General features: G+C 40.0%; 2 long non-coding RNA genes across 2 annotated transcripts; one reads left to right on the top strand and one right to left on the bottom strand.

The window, feature by feature from the left end:
- Positions 1–551: 551 nt before the first annotated feature.
- Positions 552–5,135, bottom strand: LOC112565117. Its single transcript, XR_003099348.1, has 4 exons — positions 4,943–5,135; positions 3,962–4,173; positions 2,205–2,289; positions 552–859 (listed from the first exon to the last, which is right to left on the bottom strand). It is a non-coding gene; the product is annotated as an uncharacterized LOC112565117 (long non-coding RNA).
- Positions 5,136–5,305: 170 nt separating this feature from the next.
- On the top strand, positions 5,306–12,074 carry LOC112565118. Its single transcript, XR_003099349.1, has 3 exons — positions 5,306–6,122; positions 10,422–10,695; positions 10,960–12,074. It is a non-coding gene; the product is annotated as an uncharacterized LOC112565118 (long non-coding RNA).
- The last annotated feature ends 9,090 nt before the right edge of the window (positions 12,075–21,164 follow it).

The raw sequence follows: 21,164 nt of genomic DNA, 5'->3' as shown, positions 1-21,164 counted from the left end.
AACCTTTTTTTTTCTAGTTAATTTATTTATGGATGAGAGAGGACTACTTGCTTCATCTTTGTCATTCTCTCACGTGTCTTGTTACAGAATAAAAATACTCGTTTGTTGTTTGAACCGAACACTAATTGAATAGCATTTATGCACCCTGGTGTAATTTGCCGCCAGTAGCACTTGGTCTGTTGACCTTACATCACCCTTGCTGGAGTCCTGTCTCGCACACCGTACATCCTACACTAACCTCACTAAGATAATCATTCTTGATGGTACATTCAACACATTAATTTATACATGTCAAGGATATACATGTTACTTCTGTGACCGATGATGAATGACCTTAAGATGCTATAAAGAGTCGTAAAATAGTATTTATTTTCTATATCTATACCGTTTTATTTACATAATTTTTTGTTTTTTTCAATGTGTAGGATGTTGAAAGACTTCATGCACATGTTTTTTCTTGACACGCTCGCCATGCCCTAGTCACCATGGCACGGTCACCACACCCCAGTCACAATCTACAAGCAAATGACACGCGCTTTTAAATCATCATCCATTTTTTCAGCAGTCTTTAATGCAGGTTGGAAAACTTTTCAAGCAGAATCAACCCTTTCAAATTAGAGGTCTGTGATAAATCAGCAGCTGGCAACTTTACAAGTTTCTGCTTTGCAGATTGAAGTTGTACGAAATCTCATGATATAAAATTTATATCGTATAAATCTATAACATGCACACGTTTTGGCTGAAATTCTTTTTTTGCTGTTAAAATGTTTGTAAATATGATGGGCTTCGTTTTTAACATGGTAAGACTGGTGGATTTTTTTCAGTCTCACACTTCAAGCCCATGTTTCATCCGTTTGTTCTGCAATGAAAACAAAATGACAGAGTTTATATCATTGGCAATAATTCTTATCTTTAACTAAATAAAGGGAAAAGTCAATTAAAAATCAGAAGTTCTTGACCGAAATACATACAGGAGGCTAAGTTTCACAGGAACTGAAAAAAAGTCACAGCTCGTAATTAAATTTAATTTTATAGTTCGCATGGCCACTTTGTTTACACTCTAAACATTTGTTCCATATAATTACTCGCAGTTAAGACTGATGATAGGAGAATCCGATCAACCAAAGCTTTTGAAGAAGCATAGAATCACTCTATCCGTCCTTATGAGTATTAAAAAAGAATCTTTAAAGAATATTGGAAGATACTTTTAAACGATGCAATGAGTAGGCGTTTTTAAAGTTTACTGGCAGCAGTGTTCACGAAGAGACAGTACATAAATATAACTAGAACTCGACATCCGTTGAAGTATGGCATACAACTTTCCACTGTTATAAATCTTTCAAATCTACTGTTCACACGAAAAACTTTTCCCGCTCAAAACAATATTCGTGGGTTAGTTGAAGAGTTAATGCCCCTTTGCATCTTTCGCGCATGAAGATCAGTTTGCTCTACTGCAACTTCCGGCGCCCTTCTGGAAAAATCATCTGAAAATGGGTGTAAAACACACACATACAGTTCATTACTGTTGCGTATGTCAGAACAGTCGTGGCATAATCATAGATGGGAAGATTTCTATCGATGTCCAGCAGATCAGACTGTTGCAAATGCGTGGAAGACGCGGATCAAAAGAATGTTGAAAAAGTTTATTTACGATACGTGACTGTAGCTTCATGGTTTACATCCAGACAGTTCAAGACTTCGGTGGTAAGTTTAGAATTAATTTTGTGATAAATGTATGATCATCGACATGAAAATAATGGGCGTTAACTGATTGACATTATAGTAGTTATTTTGGTATAAAGGCATGGTTCTGTTAAATCCTATTTATATTTACAAAGTTTTAATAGAGTGATGTTCTTTTGTCTATCTGGCTTGAGCCTGAGGCCTGCTGCATGTGTTTTTTTCATTTCTTTTGCTGTTTTTTATCATTATAATAATTATTAATAATATTTATTATTTCCATTATCTTTCTACACTTCTTGCTGGTGTTTTCATTCTTGTTTTACACTATTTCATTGCCTGTTGTTTTTCACCTACGGCTTTAAATTGTCTTTATTATTATTAAGCTTCCAGGGAATGTGATCTGCAGTTTATTAGAAATGTTAACCTACAGATATGTGCATGCCTTTTCAGTAAAAAAAATGGTTTGAGATTTCATGCAATAACTTTGATAGTAGGCTAAGGTATGAGATCTTATTACTTACCGGCACCTTTAGGGTATCACTGCTCTTTGTAAGCTGCAATGCCGCCCAAACCTTGTGCACACATGGTGTAGCGTTCTACTTCTCGCTATAATATACATAAAGATGAGTCAACATCAGTAATTTTCTTGAGAGGGTCAGATGTCTTCTGTAACATCGGTATGGGTACACCGTAGCCGTCTTTATAGTGATGGGCCATGAACACTTTAATAGTGCATATTAATAGACAAAAGAGAACGACATCAATGTAAACAATATTAACAGATGACCTGGATAACTCTAGAAACAAACGTGATCCCTGACCCTGTCAAATCTAGAAATAAATGCTTATCCTGAACTCGAAAAAAACAACAAACTAGAAACAAATGTTCACCCGAATCTCGACACAAAATAATGTGTCAGGTTAGTACAGCCTACAGGTGAATCTTTCTGGTAGTATATTTACAGGGCATCACACATATGGATGGGAAACCTCTGGCTTGCATGCAATACAAGGCATGCAAAATCATTTGGTCTCGAAATTCGGTAAATCTAGGAGCTTTTTCATAGTGATATATATTTATGGTCGGGAGTGTACATATTGCTAAAGTGTTAACACCGTGACAAAACTACTGCGTGACCAAATATAGCAGATGACAATTTTATGTCCCAAATGCTATAAATATAAAAATGGTCCTTGCAGGAAAAAAGGTTTCCAGCCAATTTTTTTTCGACAAATATCACTACCGAGTGCCCTTCGCAGACGTGAGCACGTGAGGCGGGAATTCTTAATAAACACTATTTGTATTTTCTTTAAGTCACATAAAGCACAAACAGTCAGTCACAAGAATTTTATTTTTTTAAGACATGACATCTTCGAAAGGTCGTCATTGAATCACAATGGATTAATAGATGAGACGACAGTGAAGGGCAAGGAATTGGGGCCGGTCATTTCGATCAAAGACCATATCCACCCCACCATGACCATGCCGTTCTCCATCATCCCAAACAATGAAAGAGGAATCGACCAGCCCCACGCTAAAATGAATGCCTAAGAAGTAATACCTGTTTCATATCAACCAAACGTCTAATAAGAGTCATGAAACTAAAAATTAATGTTTTTCAGCAAACAGTTTCTACCAAAATAGGTAATAGAGCACAAGCTGTCGGTCACAATTCGGATTAGAAAGGTAGTCTTCATATATATATATATGAGGTTTATGTATGACGAATACGCCCGTGAAACATTGTTGGGTCGCAAGAGGAGGTCGTAATATGAAAGGTCTTAATGAAGAAGTTTTAGTGTACTGCACTGGTACCGCTACTAATTGTACTACACGCTAAATGTTTAGTGTATTGACCTAGGATCGACTAGTAGACGAAAGGTTCTTAAAGCCAGCTGTGGGAAGCATTTTCTATCCTGAACTTTGTAGTTACGATTGAGATTTAGGAGAGCCTGTCAGGGCTTCTGCTTACGCAAAAAATTGCGTACAGTACGCATTAAAAGTTCGGAGGACCCCTTCAATTTTCGTCAATGGGGTCCCATTCAAAGTTGGGACCCCAAAGAATTTAGCCTTAGCAGAAGCCCTGGCCTGTTCTTAGTATTTACAACTGCGATCGAGGCTGATCACTGATTTTGGTAAACCAGGCTCAGACCAAGAAGGATCGCCCAGTTTAGAAGAAAGGAAATAATCGATCCATCAATTAGTCTTAAAACTCTTCGCTTGCAAAAATTAATTACAACAGAGGATGGAAAGACGAAGGAGCAGAAGCTGCCTAACCTCAACCATCCGGACCATCTGCAGCAAGGCGCGGAGGTCGGATAGCGTCCAGCAGGTGTCGCTGGCCGTGTCGGACAGGGCGGGGTCCGAGCGCTTGCCGGTTCCCCAAGTGGGCGAGAAGTGGATCTGTGTGAAGACAGGGGCCGCTACTGACAGCAGGAACAGCGCCAGCACGCACAACTCTCGCACCCGTTGCATCATGGTCGGATAGTCTGCAGCAGCAACAGTTGCCTGGGGTAACCACATGGTTATCAAACATCATCATCGATATCATCGTCATAAACATTGTTTGTTGTCGCGGCTGTAACAGTAGCTTTAGACGAGACGCTGTAACTGCAGCATTGACCACGATGTGGTAGACAAGACAATGAAAAGTGAAATAAAACAAAGACGAAAAGTTAAAAGGAAAAAAATAAATAAAACGAATTCTAATTTTTTAACAAACTAGATTGAAAAAATCTTGGAGTTATAATAAGCAATATTCTTTGTTTCTATTATCTGTGGCAATTTTCGGTTGCTCTTTTGAGAACAGTTCACACAACTGTAATACAATTGATATTAAAGATAGTTTTACACAGTATAAGCTGACATGATAGTACTGTGTGACATTGGAAAAAGATACGTTAAGAGGGAGAAAGCCCTTACACTTACATCACTAACAGTATAGTCTTTTAACAATACTTCATTAGCTGATATCTCAAATTACAACGCCTTGACAATAAATATCCATTGCTGTAGTAAGGTGACCTTACCTCACAGTGCCTGAAAAAAATTGTTAAAATGTACAGCTGGCGACTACAGTTGAATATAGACTTGTATTTAGAAGAAATCTGTACTTGACCAACTGCAAGAAAGTATGCTTGTTATTGAAAATAGCGCAAAAAGTAGTTCTAAAACCTGAAGTCCAAAGTCCAAAGTCCATCACTCAGTCTGAAGTAAGACAAAAAGTTAGAGCCCTCGGTCTACAGTCAACGGCCATACCTAGGACAAGAAGATGCTGAAGTGATACCTGCGGTCAGAGCTCGGGGCAGTCAGTGAATGCGCGCAGGTCGCAAGAAGTGAATTTATACGCGACTTTCAAGCCCAAAGCCGGCAGCAGTACACTCGAGCCATGTTAGTTATTCCAGTCCATCGGCCGGCAAACCCACACTTGCGTCTCTTCAATTAAACTTTAACCAGCACGTCAATCCTACGGAATATTCTTCCATTGTCAACCGGAAGTAGGCAGCTGAAGTCACGTGCTTCCGCCGCGGCGAAGCCACCTGCCGACCACGCCACATGAGATTAAATTAGACATTGGCTTGTGCGTCATATTTTGATTTCGCACAGTTGGCCGATTCTGCTGTAGGCTGTTAGAGTGGTGGAGGTGGGGAGAGGTTGTAGGGGGTAAAGAGCAAACAAATATGCAGGGATGGATGGAGGGTGGAAAGGGGCTAGAGAGGTACAACAACTGCGTTTTGTGTAGATGAAAGTTTCGCGAGCGAAACCTAAGTAGACTTCATCACCTAAGAAAGGGCAAATACTGCTTCACAGGAATCAAGGTGAAGACCGATTCTGAAACTCTTTCATGTAAAGCAGGGTGAGGGGCATCCGGTCCGCAGGTCGCACAAATCCCGCGAAATCATGTAGTCTGGTCATGCCAAGGCAACAGCAGGCAGAAGTCGAAATTCAATTAATGTAGGAGATTGTGTTTTCATTGGAACATAAAATTTTATTAATAAGAAAATTCTCAGGACACTCTAGGAACGTTTTTACGGGGTAGACAAGACAGACGAGTGCATGACGGGACAGACGCGCATGCTTCTCGTCGGTTGCCTGTACTGAGGTCCCTGTGTCGTGGACATTATGACTGTTATGTCATGGTCTGCACATGGGCATAGACATAAGTTCATTACCGCTTTGTATATCGTTTGTACAAACAAACAAGCTGTGGACGACGACAATTGACATGTATATGGCGATCAGGTTTCTGGCCGTGAAAGAGAGTGGAAAAGGATTTAATGAGTGTTGTCTTGTTTTTCACTTCCAGCGAAACCTGATCGCCATACGCATGTGCGGATGATGTACAGAGAGGTCATGAACTTAGTTTTTACGCGCAGACCACGCGCAGACGATCATTTCATCCCAGATATCGGGGGCACGCGACACCTGTGGTGTTGAGGTGAGTCAGAGCAGATTTGAACTGAACACGTTGCACAAGTGTTAGGGTAGTGTGACTAAACCAAATATACCAGGCTAAGTTTTATATTTATATTTTTGTACAGCGTGCGATTGACGTTATAAATATCAAAATGGCCTTTGGCAGAACAATTATTCACCATTTCCGTTTGAATTCCAGAGTTTGTTTTCATACAGCGCTAAATATCACTTCTTCATCTGACAAAGGTATTCTCTAGCTTTGTCTTTATAGATATGCATTTCTAGCTAATGAATTACAGCTAATTGCTCTAACAGGGAGAAACGATGATGACCATAGAATTAGGCGGAACTCGAACCGGAGACGTTATATTCTGTAAGAATACCTGCAAACAGTCCTTAGTGTCTTGCCTCCTATTGTACTGAGGGAACATCGGTAACTCAGTTCGTTTCTTTTATCAGCATTTAACGCGTCCGGCCCTGTGTGGCATTGAAGCTTCGTAAGTAACCTGGTAAGGTTGATAAAATATATAAAATTGGAAGGAAAGGGAAGTTGAGGAAGTTCAGAGTCGAAATCTACAAGGAAAGGAAATTTCCAGAAGCAGATTGCAGCCATGACATATGCAGAAGAACAACATGGAAACAAGTCAAGTAAATTTTACACCGTCCCTCGGCTGTGATTTCCCTCACAGCACCTGGTGCACAGGCCGCACAAATGATGCAGTCACTACAATACAGCAGTGGTGCACTGGCAGAACCAGAGGCGGCGTTAGGGGGTGGCAAATGGGGCGCCCGCTCCAGGCCCCGCTCTCGAAGGGGCCCCGCGCTTCAGCCCCGAGATCATCTTTATGACTTATTGCCAGCTGTGTTAAACAAGTTGTGACCAAAAAATTGACGTTCAGTAAACACTTTTAAGTTCTAATTAAGCAAATTATTGAATCCATGTCTTAACTTTAAACCCGGCAATAATAACAAGCAGTTTATTAAATCAAATCAAATCAAATCAGACTTTATTGCCTGTCGAGGAGACCCAAAGACAGACATTTTTTTTTTTGCTCACACGGGCAGGCATACATACTCATACAGACATTTAACGCACACATAATCACTACTATATTTTCATCATCTGCAGGCAAACAACATTACAGATTGTCATCTATGTCATCTATTGGCCTGTGACAGAAATCCCTTTATTTCATTAATTATTTAGATTGAGAGCTCGTCTTGTTTGTGCGAAAGAGAGCGCACATTCAACAAGGTGATGGCTGATTGGCTGATAATGGATGTCAGCACCCTCTTCTCTTCAGACTGTGTTTGATTCCTCCTAAATCCTTGTGCCTTTAATTAGTATGGTGGCACGAAGGACCTCTGGTAGGCAGCTTTCCGTACTCGTGGCACTTTATAGCGCCTGCCTGAGGGCAACAGCTGGAAGTTGGGATGGAGAGGGTGTTAGGTCAGAAATGATGTTGTGTGCCATCTTTCTGAAGGTACAAGTCAGAAAGTGGCAGATGTGATTTACCAATAATTTTATTTGCCTGGTGGATGACTCTGGCCAGCCTTGCCTTGTCTTTGACGAGGAGGTGACCATACCAAGCAGAGATGTTGAATGAGAGGATGCTCCCAACAAGAGACCTGTACACAGTCTCCAGCACCCCAGAGCTGACATTGAAGCTGCAGAGTCTCCTCAGAAGGTACAGCTGTTGCTGGGCCTGTCTGTACACTTGGTTCACGTGATCACTAAAGAAAAGCCTCCCGTCGATCACTGTACCAAGGTACCTGAACACAGCAGCCCTCTGCACCTTAAGTTACCGTCACCATATTATTTCGCTTTAAGAAAAATCCGCTACTGTCACAAACGGTGGGTTAGGGTTAGGAACAATTAAAACACTAAATTCGTTATTTCGCGAAATTGATCCAGCCTATCTAACTGTATATAACTCAGTGCTTCTGGCATCACATCAATAGGGATGTTGATACACGTACTCCATGACCCCGGCTACGCGCGGATGGTCGGCCCCAGGCCCCGCGTATTCCTAACGCCGCCTCTGGGCAGAACCAAAGACATTCCGGTGATGAACAGCAAGCCCACCCGACACCCGACACCCACATGCAAACGCGAGTGTACAAATATAACATGCGTTCGTACTAGTAAAATATGCTGTGAAGAACCCTTCAAACGAGGGCGGGTGAACGTACACACCCACGTGCAGATGATTTCGGAAAGGACCTTAGGTCCAGACTAGAAAAGAGCTGTTGACCCTACAAGTCTCATTTTAATGTAAATTACACGCTCAAAGTGTATGCATGTACGTTCGTGCGCGCGCGTGCGTGTGGGGAGAGAAAATTACCAATTGTCTCATTTTATGCACATTTCTAGTTGTAAATTCGCATTTCTTTTAAAACAAACCGAAGCACTGTCCTTCCGTAGCATAACATTTCTATAAAATATATTTTGTATGCAGGCGTTTTATGAATTAAGATATTTTATCTTGCAAAAATCTGCAAGCTCTGGTTTTAATGTTTTGACAAAGGAATTGTATCAACACACGACAAAACTTACTGCAAATAATTCTTTGAACGGACTTTCCGGAGTTTGTGGATAATAACTTTTTTTTTTTTTTTTGCCTGAGAGCACACAATAATTAAACTTACAGATCAGACAGGTAGATTGTTACACACTTCTGTTATATACACTGGGCCGCATCGTTATTAAGGAGACATATTTGGTACACATGGCATTTAGAATGAACATTTTTTACTGTCTCCTGAAGTGATAAACATGCCAGGGGCTGTAATAACATCGATGTTCTACTTCAAACTATCTTTCATATTTACGAATACTTATCCAGATAGTTGAACATTTGCTAACACAATTTTTAGACGAGATAATAATAATAATAATAATAATAATTCTGAAAAATTGCAACAAACTCTAGCTAATAAGGTTTGCTTCTATAAAACAATAGCATGTGTGAAGATGATGCTTTTTTGAAGTAGATTTTTAAAAAAAAATTATTCATTCTACAGCAAACATTGGAGTTAGCTTCGCAGCTACTTCTACAAGCCTATTACATTACTGTATGTCTATATATATATATAAACTTTCCGAGCAAAGAAGTTAGCTAAATACACTGTGACAGTAAAGCCACCATGCAGACTCCCTATATCCATGTAATAAGACCTAAAGAGAAAAAAAAAAATGAGAAGGTTGTGCAGTAGAGCGGAGAGTTTCTCGCCAATACTTACTTGACTTGTGAACACACTTACAGCTCCAAAGACCCTGTGGCTGGTCAGTTTTGTCTGCCCAGAACAACGGCTATTCGCCTTTTTAAGAGATCAGCAAGGCATCTGGTGTTCACTTCTGCTAGCGTCTGGGCTGCTTACCTTGGGGGAGAATGGATGTAAATGAGACGGGTGGGTGGGTGGGGTGAGAGGGAGGTAGACGGAAAGTGATGGAAAGATGGAGCTGGGAGCTGCGGCACCATGACCATCACGCTGGACTCCAACGACATTCAAAGGGTAAAGGAGGAGTCGTGGGCGTGAACTTGCGAGTTTGGAAGACAGAGGCTGGTGCCAAAAGAACTTCAGAAGTCAAAGAGTAAGGAAAGGGAGGGTGCATAATTGGTGCGCTTGTGAAAGGTGGGGTGCTGGGGCAGAGTAGATGGAACGGGAACGATGTCCAGTATACCATGTCATAGAAAACGGCTATTTTAGTTGGGTTTTTTTTCACCTGGAGGAAGTAATAAACAGAAAATTTGGACACACACACACATAAAATATATTCAATAATGCGAACATTATTTGCAAAGGTACGATAGTATTGAAAATCAAAGGGCGTTTTTTAAGATAATTACCTACGACAAACAGAAAAGGAAAGAAGCAAAAGTGGTTTTGGAAAAGAGAAATTAATTTGCTTAATTTCAGTATTTTTGTGCTCAATAACAGGTTTATGAAACATGCAAAGCATAGAACTAACAAAATGTAGATGATATCAATCGACGTTCTGATCAGTCCAAAATACTTTACCATATAGCAAAAATCGAAAAATAACAAAATTTGAAAAAAAAGTTTTTCGCATGATCATTGTTACTTTTATCTGGAAAACTTATTTCACATCGCTGGAAATGTTCACTTAGGGTATCATTTTCTCCAGCACCATTTATCATTCTTGGAGTAAGAATACAAAATGTCATCAGTGAAAGATGGATGTGGTTTAGTGTATGTGACAAGTCCCCCCTCCCAACAAAAGAGACTCGTGGCCAGGAAAATACTCGGCGTCATCGGACAGCATCAGGTGTGAGTAATGCGAGTCCTGTTGTCCTAGGTGCTCTGGTGGCAGTCACTGGTGTTGTCGTTTGGCCCCTGGGGAGGGGCTGCTGCTGCCAGGGAGGAGTGACTGGCGAGTCCAGAATGTCAATGTGAAGGGCGAGCGGCCAGACAGTTGAACCCATCTGGTACCAGAGGCCGCAAGCCGCAGACTGGCCCACACCACCCTCCTCCAACTGCACGCGACCCCTACCTCGCCCAACCGTGAGCCGTGAACCGTGAGCCGTGCAAGACAAACACGCAGCTTTCTTCACTGACGCCATGTCATTAAGGTCTGTACCGTTACTGAGAAAACATCGTTAAATGTTAAATAATGAGCTTTAAACAAAATACCTTGTCAAAATATTTTAATCACCGTGGGCCACAAAATAAAAACATAAACGCAAAAAAGTAAACAAACAAAAGCAAAAAACAAACCTCTTGCAAAATGTAAGAAAAGTAAGCAAAATAACTTTTCTTCATAAGTATTTTACGTACAAAAAGCATTGTCTACTTCAAGTGATCTTAAAGTCATATTAATAATTCTTTTTCCATAGAATGTCCCTTAGCTGAAGGTTGTTGCGATCATCTGTGAAGCGAGAGGTTGCCCGCGATGAGCCTCCAGTCCTCTCACTTCTGCTCACCTATAGGACGTTGCTGTATCAGAAAGAAGAGAGGAGATGGTTGGGCTCCGGAACAACATGCAGTGTCCTAGACACGGTGGACCACTCACGTTTACAGCTTCCGGGCTCTGTTTGCGTTCGGTGTTCGAGACACATAACAACAACAGCAGCAGCAACAACAACAGCGACGACAACAACAACATATTGCTTCTTCGCCGATGTGCTTGCACTCACATGACCCTTCTCCATTACCGATGTCAGGTTTGTTTGCAAACTGCGGCAGTGAATAATACATGGTCGCCGGATTTTGAGACTCGCGAACGGTCGTCGTCAGGTGGTACGCAAAGGTGGACACTTGTCAGTGATGCAGACGACAACTTTCACAAGGAGCCGCCATTTTTAGTTGCATACTATGAGTCCATTAAGACGACCTCCTTTGACTGAAGTGCCAGTTATATCCGTCAGAGGGGCATTACAGTTATTATCTTTTCCTCACTCTCCAGCAACCTCTGTGAATTTTTTCTAGGGATAGCTATGCTTACTTTTTACTGAACTCACAAGCTCTAATGCTGAATGAATGTTAACGCAGCATAAATGATTCAAGATGTGGCTTTCGCCGCCAGGGTTTTATTACAGAGATGGCTTTTAAACGTAGTAATTTTTATTAAAATATTTAGAACCTGTTTTTATAAAGGCTTCTTTGATGAGCCGCAGCCAGGCAACAGGGAACCTGAGCAGCAAGGAGACTGCCCAAGCAGAAATCACAAAACTGAAGAAGTATTGGACACTTCTGGGACATAGAAGAAAGCCACGAGTTTCCGGTGGGCTTTATGAAGTCTTTTCTCTCCCGTTCTTATGTAGAGGTTTCCAAACTTTTATGAATAAGAAAGAAGCACAAACATCCACGCAAACCAACCCTGGTTATAGAAAGATGAAAATGATTACTTAGTTAAACAACAATAGCTCCGAGAGATATTTGTGGAGAAAAAATTGAATGCATATGATTGGTCTTTGGACGACACTCCATGGAATAAAATCTTCACGACATTGAAACGATTCCTTGATAAGTAGATATAAATATCGATATCAATAAACCACTACCTTGGCGACGAAAACTGACAAATCAGAAATAACAATCACATCTCCACATATAAACACATAATTTACTTTAAAAAAAAACAAACATAAAAAACACACTTCTCAGGAGTCGCTTCTATTACAATGTTCATTTAATAATAACCAGTGCTTTTTATTTCTACATAGTTTGGCAATATGCATGAGACTGAAAATAGAACTCCACTGCAATAGAAGTCTGTGGGGGAAAGCCAGCCAAAATCCCACTAGACAAGACATCAAGAAGCGCAAGTCGGGGTGGACAGGAGACACCCTGCGAAAACCAGCTGACACCATTGCCAGGCAGGTACTTGCCTGGAACCCTCAGGGGAAGAGGAGAGTTGGGAGACCAAAGCAGACTTGGAGAAGATCAGTAAAGAGCGAGGCAAAGGACGCCGGAACCCCGGAACCACATGGGCCCAACTGAGGTGGCTGTCCCAATCCGGGTCCGTTGGTGAAGTGTTGCCAAGGCCCTATGATCCTCGAAGAGTTGCAAGGAATAAACTAAAACTAAAACCACTTTAAGGAACCAATAGCTGGTTGAAATGTTACTTTTTTGGCACCATATATTTATCTTCCTCTTCAGCCTGAACATCAGCCAAGGCACGAAAAAAAGCTAGCCAAGCTTAATTATTTTCCAATTACTAAAATTTCGGCTAGTTAGTCAGTTTGGAGGTAAGAACCGCGTTATTATCGACAGCATTTTAAGATTGTTAGAAACCATTTGACTGTCGTTGAACTGTTGACTTTTTAAGCACTTTATTTAACTGCCCTTGTCCAGGAAATTTTGCAATCAATTTTCACTCACTTTCCATCGTCCTAGAGGTCTGCAATTTTCACCAGTTACTCATTTCCGGTGACCATGCAATACTAAATCATTTTCAACAGTTCACAAGTTGTAGTAAAATAATTCTAATAAATGTTTTAAATTTTGACAGAGCTTACAGGCCAAATTAGAGGGGATAGGTAGCTCTTCTTTAGGACTAGTAAACCATAGGTTATCTCACTAATTTGGCCTATGACAAACAAACAAAAAAAAAAGCAAAGCAAGCAAAAAAAAAAAAAACCAAATTTTTAACAAGACTTCAAAGTTTAAAATAAAATAAGTAAAACCCACTTTTATTTGAAATCCATTTAAAAAGGTAAAAATATTGTTTTCCTTTACGTTTTGAGATATTTTTGAAACAAAGCTAAGAATATAAAAGTATGAGTGACATTCTGGAAACTTGGCACCGGGACCCTCCCACTTTTATATTTTAACTTATATGGTTTGTTTTTTTTCTTAAAAAATCTCGACCCAAAGAAACAAATTATTTTAACCTCTTTAGTGCATCTCAAATAAAAATGTTTACAAGTTGTATTTACTTGTTTTATTTTCTAAACATGTTTTAAACATAGTATTTCAACAGCATTTAAAAGAGCCTTTTGACTTGAAAAAAGGTTGAGAATAATGTTAGGTTAGCTAATTAAAGACAAATGCCTGCCTTTCATGCAGACAGCTGCTGATACTGATCACTCCAAGCTTGTGTGTGGTATCTGAGGTGCGCAGTTCTTCGCTTCATGGAAAGTTCCAGCATTAGAAGACCTGAGTATTTGACTGCAGCTCATTTTTAAAATCATTTTCGTCTTGAGGTTTGCGTGCGAACAGCGTTGCAGAAAATAAAATAGGAAACATATCATCAGAATGCCTCTACTCAAGCTTGGCAGTCTGAGCACGTGACTAAAGAGCCATTCAGTGCAGGTCATTGGACTATGGGATGACTCGCACAGTCTTGAGACTGTCTTCTGGCACTATTCTGAACAGTTTACAGTCATCTTTTCAATAGGTAGATCCACAAGAACACAGGTTTAACAAAAAGATGACCATTATAGCGACAACTCAGGTAGCTACTTTGCGAAGGATGGGAATCATACAGATTTCCTGGAGTACTGCACAACAGATGGAACTAATATGTTCAACTTAGTCAAGTCGAGACAAAGAAAGTAAAGACTCCATTTAAATAACGCCTTTCTCTCTACTTTCTCTTTTTCTCTCTCTCACACATAGAGGAGAACATGACCCATGACCCATACACTCCGCGATCCCCGAACCAATATTCGCTCTAAGTACCCGGCAATCTGAGCACGAGGAAACCGAACACAGAAGGCTTGGGTATTCTTAGAAACTCAGTATCGTCATCGACACACCCGTGATAAGAACATTCTCAAGCACTACATCAGACAGGGACTGAACACAATACGAACAGCAGCCGACCAAGTCCATAAATAAACGCCTTACTGCTATTTTCCCTCTCGTATCTCGCAGTTAGTGATTTTCTTAAATATATAATTTATTGTGTTTGTCATTGGCGGCTACTCTTCAGACGGGAACATTCATCTCTAACACTCTTATAGCCTTATTGTATCTTCAGCTAACAAAACTACCAGAACACTGGGCGTTTGAATAAAGTACATGGTTACAGAAGGATATACCTGTGGTTATGAGGACTGGCCATGATAAGGCCACTAAGTCTTAGGATGGACGTGTTACACAGACCCAGGAATCTTACTGTCACTCTCGCCCACATGTATCGGGTTTCAGGGTCTCAACCATGTTTCTCTTTTAAAAAAGAAAGTCTTCGGAAACGTCGCTAACATGCTGCATCATGGGAGGGCTGTGTAGGAGGCGCTGTTTGCTTCAGCGTTAGCACTGTTTGTGATCGGTGAAATAATTAATAGGGCCGCCAGGATGTCCCTTTGACCAGGGACATTCGAAATAATTCAAGAAAACTCATCAGATATCAAACGAGAATGGCAATGTGAAATAATTCATTCATTGCTCGGTATATAACGTAACAGAAGTATCTGGGGATAAATCATTGATAGTCTCACAAAAGAACTCTTTTGAGGCAGAACTTTCCAAAGTTGATGGAACACTCGTATCGAAGGACAAGCAATTAAGATCGCATAAAGTGGTTAAATCTCCTCCTCCTCCTCCTCATCATCATCGTCGTCGTCGTCGTCGTCATCGTCGTCGTCGTCATCGTCGTCGTCGTCGTCATCATCATCATCATCATCATCATCATCATCATCATCCAGTCCTTTATTCTTGATTGGCCATAGAGGAACTTAAATTATGACCAGCAACCCTCGCCATCTTTCTAGGTGTTCAATTACTTTCTGGGATGAGGCGTATGAGAGGCCAGTCCACAGGCACTGCATCTCCACAATGTGGATGATTTGGAAGAATGAAGTACACTCTTGGAATTCCCTTTTTGCCTCCCTAGCTATAAAAAAATACTAACTAGTTTTTTAATACTAGTGTTTCGCTCAACGTAAACTGATATTGATTATACCCATCCAATGGAGTCATTTTTCATTCGGTAATCTAAATCCTATAGAAGTGTAATACCTGGAAAAAGTAAACCCAATCCGAAAACATTCTTTCAATATAGCTCTCAGCTCACAATCGTTACTAACACCTCCATATCAACCCACACAAAAAGTCCATGAAGTCGTCAACAGTACGATGGGTTTTATGAATGATGTTTTTTTCAATGGCTACCCAGATAATAAATGCCATCAGGGTTTAACCTTGATGACGTGAAGTCTGGTAGGTTTGCTGTTATTCCTTTGAAAATAGGTTTGGATTAGATAAATGAAGATTCAGAGAGGATGTCTTCACTTCAGTGACATATGCTGCGAGCTAAGGTATTGAGATCTCAATTATCGAATTTTTGCTGAGACGGTAGAGGCCTGTGCCTTCATCTAACATCATCTGGAAAATTCTTCCGAAGTGATCGAACTAATCACATCAATGAAAACAATAAAGATTATCGCTAAATAGGCGCGAGCACACAAACACATGAACCACACATATCCTCGCACACATTAAAATACTTTGTCTTTCACACGCAAATGCAGTCGAAACGTGCAAGTCAGGGGAACCAACTTCTGTTATCCAACTGAACTATAAACTTGGTGCAGTTATTTCCCTTAAGCATTAAAATCTCATCGAAAACCCAGTCACACTGCGTAACGATTCCTTATAATTGGTCGAAAAATCAATTGAACCAAAATTTAAAAAAATTAGTAAAACAATGTAGTGAACGACATCCACAGTCGTTTAAGAGTTCCTCTTTCATCAAAACAAGCCATCCATCTACACATTTCTTTGTGAATATCTCATCAGCAACCCTGCTTTTAAAAAACCTTTAAGTAGACACTAAGTCTGTGTTTACATTTTGTTTGATTTTTTTTTTATCAGGGTAGTAACCGCTTCCTCTCCCTTTCTGCCTTCCCTTCTTATTCCTTTAAGGGCCCAGGTACTCGTTTAACAGCTGGGTCAGTTGAAGGAAGTATGCTGCGCCATGCCATACAGGTATCATATATGTCTAACGATCTCGGGTGCATGTTCTCTAATTACTTTTCTGCTTTCATGTCAGTTTTAGTTTGTACCCAGAGATGAACGTGAATAAGTCTGATCATCCTGTGCTTATTCGATGATTTTGTACATCACAGTGTTGACGATGCAGATGGGTTTATAGGCGATAATTTACATTTTTGTACTGAAGTTCTAGGTCTGGAGTGTTCGTTATCTTATACACAAGTAGCGAGGAAAACAATGTGATCTTAAATTACCTTTGTGCACTCACAGCTAATCAAATCATGTGGATTACAACTCGAGATTCTTCCACTTGATTTGACTTGCTTTAAGCGCGGAACAGGAGACAATAGCAAGCAAAGAAAAACAAAATAAAAGCAAAGTTGTTATTGTTGCCCCCTTTTCATGCTTTTTGGCCCGAAGAAAGAAAATAGAGAGAAACAGATGTTTGAGACACACATTACGACTTGAAGATGTTTAGTTTATTCATGAGTGTTTATTTTTAGTCACCTCAGTGAAAAACTGTTAAGCGAGTTAAAATGATGTCTATGCGAGTAGTCGGCACCAAAAAAGAAAAAACATTAATGCTTATTTCTTGTCAAAGACAAATCGCGGACTGTTTCAAGCTTCTTAGATTACACCAAAAAGATAACTTAACATTGTCTTTTGAAACTGAAAGCTTAATGATCATGTCTCAATTAGTATTGACTGCTATAGACAACATGTTTTTTTGCTTTGTTTGCGATAGAATACTGGAGAATTGATCATGTTGGTGATGTTTGTAAACTCCACCAGAAAAAGCTGCTATTCGTTTAGTCAGTGACTTGAAAGTCGTCAAGAATCAATCCATCCAGAGTGGAGATCACACAATAAACACACCCCATAGTGCCAGTCGCTTTATGTAAGAGGCTGACAAGGTGAGACTTGCAAAGCGCGAGGTAAAGGAAGCGCGAGCGGTATGCTGCACCATACGGGTATCGAATCAGCTAGTGTCCAAACCTTCAGCCTCAGACAAAAGAACTCTAACCGCTCGGCTGTCCGGTTCATTATCAAGGTATTAGATGAAGAGCAAAGCTCCATTATCAGTTCATTTTATGTAATGTGTGTTATAATAGTCTCCAGTAGTACATAATAAATATCTGTTAATATCTGTTCGAAAATCACCAGAACCATGCAGAGGGCTTTGGCAGCCTTTTGTCATCAGCAAATCCTGAGGAAGATATCGCGCATCCTCTCTATTTCTGTTCATGTGTTGGCATGTGAGTTCTCACTCTTACTATTTCTAATCATGTGTTGACATGTGAGTTCTCACTCTTACTATTTCTGATCATGTGTTGACATGTGAGTTTTCACTCTAGCGGTCACCGATCGTCACCGTAACTCATTCATTCCCCGTGCCATTCACTTGATAAACTCTACTGGCCGCCATCTTGTACGAGGCTGAGGTGACCTGGGGTCACCCACTGTATCTGCTGTTAGGAATGTGTGTGTGAGAGAGAGTGTGTGTGTTTGAAAGAGACACTTTTTCAACATGTACATTTATATCATCTTTTTTATATGTATACAGTATTGCTATAGTACGAGCACTATTTTGAATTGTCCATGGGGATCAATAAAGTTGTATTGTATTAGATTGTATTAAATTGTATAAATAGCTTTAACTAAGAGAATCCTATCTCGGGATACGAAAAAAAAAAAAATGTCTTGAAAGTAAGGATGCTTCAAGTTGCGACACTGAGGTTGACTTAGATGCAGAGTAGGGTCTTCTCATAAAAACAAAATAAACGATGTTTTAAGTTTTATGATACGAAATAAAAAGTTTCTTTTTACTTATTTTTAAGGACGCTCCATACAAGAAACTTTAGAAGACTGCTGAGCAAGACTCACAAGCAAGTGTCGTCAGGGTTCAAGGGAAGACAACGAGGTCTTTTTTTTTTTTTTTTTTTTTTTTTGAGCCATCGACGCAGCTGAGATACAGAAGTAGTGGCCTTTGGGAATCGGCGCGTGAGGGTCATCAGCTAAGAAAGTGACGGGCGACATTTAATTTTGTCGACGGCTGTCACACAGGAAGTCGCGAGCACCATCGAGGGAACGGCCAACGGTAGAAGACGGAGAGTGGAGGTGCAGAGATGTAGAGAGCACGGGAAGGCAGAATCACTAGCGGTCATTACGATGTAGATGTTCCACCGACACGTTTTTTTCGCGCATGCGCGAGCAGCTGCCGAGGCATCAGAAGTCACTGCGTGTTTCTAGAGGCACCAACAGTCAACACGACTCGCCAAAATTAGTGGAGTGCTTCAAGAGGCACCACAAGTCATTACCTGAGGCACAATGTGCTTCAAGAGCCACAAAGCATCAGTTTCATGAGGTACGAAGCGTCACTGTCTGCTTCAAGATGCAACGTCGATAGACACATACATTCGACGATGATGGTGAACGGTACCCATAGCAACAAACGGACTCTTAGTGAATAAAAAAAGAAAATGAAGACAAATTAAATCCTCTAATCTGTCAGTATGTCATGACATTTTCTTCTTTCCAAAAAAAGAAGACGGCTACCAAAAAAAAAAAAAAAAAAAAAAAAAAAATGATGGGTGGACGACAAAATAAGGGTAAAAATCTTCCATGCAAGTAAAACGTTTCAGGAATGTTGACGAAAGGAATTTAGTTTTTGTCCGCGGAGCGACTACGCCCATAGCAGGGATGCACTCGCTACGTAGTCGATTAAAACAAAATCAATTTTAGAACAAAAATGCGAGGCTGCTCCACGATTCCTGAACGCTGGCAGAGGGCTGGGAGGACGTGTGGTGCTTAACTTAGCAAAACTGTGCCACAACAAACTGCTTACTACAGGGTCCAAGGCATAACTGCTTTAAAAGCTCGCTGATTAGCTAGCTGGTAAAGGTCAAAACCATCTCATGTATCCTTTCATCAGCAAAGAAGACAACAGAGAACACAAAAATTGTCGGTTTATTAATCAAGGAGCTCTATCAGGGTAGAATCGTGACCTACCCGTATCCGTGCTAAGGCGTTGCCGGACCTGCTAATGATAATGTTAGTGGCTAAATGGTCGTGCTTTTTGGACAAGAAAGCTATTCTTTGCAGACAAGTCTTCCAACATCAGAATGTAAAAAGTACGAAAATGTGTGTGTACTTGTTGATGGCAGTCATGTGAAAGCTTGAAAAAAACTCAGCAAGCTTGTTGACAGGATTGACTTTGTTGTCGTTGTCTTCTGATGGCGGTGGTGATAGTAACGACGGTGTTTGTTGATGATGATATAAATTTATTGCTGCAAGCATCTTGCAAGGGTGTGGATTTGTAGTTGCAAAATATATGTAAGCAACTTTTTTTTTATCTACATACCTACATCTCCATAAATCAATATATACATCACAACCACCACATCCCTTAAAACATTTACAAACACCCATATATACTGACACGAAATTTATTTTGTAAATTGTTTTTTGTCTTGGACACTGAATGAAAAGGGAATAAAAAGTAACCGTAAATGTCCTTTGTGTTTGTCTGTGGATTCTGTACTAAACTGGACAACTGAAATCAAACGTTTGGCAAAGCTGTGAGGTGAAGGTCATAATCAACCAATGGGTTTGTGCCGGAGACAATGGAACTGTGATCAACGTGTTTGCCAAACTTGTTTGTCAACACAATGAGAGTTTGTGGAATTTCGAATACCTGACTCTTCATCACTTTGTTTGATTAATAACTGATTTAAACAAAAACACGAGTGCATCATTTTTTCTTCATGATCAGGTTAATTTAGTTTTAAAATTATAATTTCTAAAACATGAATACATTAATATTAATAATTATGTTTAATTTTCAAGATTTAAGCCTTCAAACATCGGAATTGTGAGCTGCCACTAGCAAATCAGAAGAAATGTACTCTCCTATAGTGGAGAGTTCTGTTGCTTCTAACAAGTGTTTGTAAGAGTGAGTGTGGCTCAGCTAGTCTGTGCATGTCTTCATGACAAATGACGAAACATCACTCAGGTTGTCGTATTCAAAAAGCGATTTTTTGCCCAGAAATCGAAACGGCTGATTTTAGAATACAACACTACAGATTGAACTTAGTTAAGAAACTTTGACGTTTAAAAAAAATATTAAAAGATCCAAACCGAGCTAACTGGACAGACTGATAATTAAATCTTCTCCACATCGAAATGTAGTGGGCAACAACCACTGTCATTGCAGTCTACGTTTTATTGTCGATTCTCTGTTACTGGGCTCATTTGAGTTAATGTTTCTGTGTATTATTCTTAAAAAATAAACACATATCAAATGTGCGTTTGTCGAAGATAAATCCTGTAATTTTTTTTTGATAGATGGTTAATTTACAGAATTGCATTTTTATTTGATAGTTACAACTGAATGATGATACTGAGTTGTTTTACCATAAAAATATATATAGCATTACACAAATTAAAACATATTCACTTATTTCTGCCTTATTTACCTGCATTTGTTTACTCGCACCTGTTCCCGCTTACGCTCCTCATACCGTTGTCATCCTCAAGTCTTTTTGAGCTGTTTGAGCAACACATCAATGGTGTCCTCACACTGTTGGTTGTTTTTAACATTGTGTTTGTTCATCAGACGGTGTTGCCTCTCAGGTGTTTGATCTTTTGAAGCTTATCTCTC

Source organism: Pomacea canaliculata, linkage group LG5 (assembly GCF_003073045.1).
Source record: "Pomacea canaliculata isolate SZHN2017 linkage group LG5, ASM307304v1, whole genome shotgun sequence".
In the NCBI taxonomy this organism is placed as follows: domain Eukaryota; kingdom Metazoa; phylum Mollusca; class Gastropoda; order Architaenioglossa; family Ampullariidae; genus Pomacea; species Pomacea canaliculata.
This window is presented reverse-complemented; position numbering and strand designations above follow the sequence as displayed.